The sequence below is a fragment of the Bison bison genome, unplaced genomic scaffold, assembly GCF_000754665.1.
Source record: "Bison bison bison isolate TAMUID 2011002044 unplaced genomic scaffold, Bison_UMD1.0 scf7180017864148, whole genome shotgun sequence".
In the NCBI taxonomy this organism is placed as follows: domain Eukaryota; kingdom Metazoa; phylum Chordata; class Mammalia; order Artiodactyla; family Bovidae; genus Bison; species Bison bison.
The window spans coordinates 1,175,631-1,176,785 of record NW_011494720.1 but is presented as its reverse complement, the minus strand read 5'-3'; positions in this window follow the sequence as shown (position 1 = coordinate 1,176,785).

The following is a 1,155-nucleotide window of genomic DNA, read 5'->3' as shown; positions in this document are numbered from 1 at the left end:
CAGATCTAGGTTGGTCATAACTTTCCTTCCAAGGAGTAAGCGTCTTTTAATTTCATGGCTGCAGTCACCATGTGCAGTGATTTTGGAGCCCCAAAAAATAAAGTCTGACACTGTTTCCACTGTTTCCCCATCTATTTCCCATGAAGTGATGGGACCGGATGCCATGATCTTTGTTTTCTGAATGTTGAGCTTTAAGCCAACTTTTTCACTCTCCTCTTTCACTTTCATCAAGAGGCTTTTTAGTTCCTCTTCACTTTCTGCCATAAGGGTGGTGTCATCTGCATATCTGAGGTTATTGATATTTCTCCCGGCAATCTTGATTCCAGCTTGTGTTTCTTCCAGTCCAGCGTGGAATATTATTCAGCCATAAAAAGAACGCAATAATGCTATTTGCAGTAACATGAATGGACCTAGAGATTATCATACTAAGTGAAGTAACTTAGAGGAAGACAAATATCATATGCTATCATTTGTATCGGAGAAGGCAATGGCACCCCACTCCACTACTCCTGCCTAGAAAATCCCATGGACGGAGGAGCCTGGTAGGCTGCAGTCCATGGGGTCACTGAGGGTCGGACACGGCTGAGCGACTTCACTTTCACTTTTCACTTTCATGCATTGGAGAAGGAAATGGCAACCCACTCCAGTGTTCTTGCCTGGAGAATCCCAGGGACGGGGGAGCCTGGTGGGCTGCCGTCTACGGGGTCACACGGAGTCAGACACGACTGAAGCGATGTAGCAGCATCATTTGTATATGGAAGCTAAAAAAATAATACAAATGAACTCATTTACAAAAAAGAAATAGAGTCACAGAAGACAAATTTATGGTTACCACAGGAGAATAAATTAGGAGTTTGGGATTAACAAATACAAATTACTATATAGAAAATAGGTAAACAAGGAGCTATTGTATAGCACAGGGAACTATATCCGGTATCTTCTAATAACCTATGATGAGAAAGAATAAATTTTTACATATATGTATAACTGAATCACTTTGCTGTACACGTGAAAGTAACACAATATTTCAAATTGACTACACTGCAATTTAAAAAAATTTTTTAATTAAAAAATAATAGTGACTATTGGAAAAACAGGTTGAGGCTCGTACATATGCTTCTTCAGTCTCACAGGTAGGCTTCCAAACCATCTTGT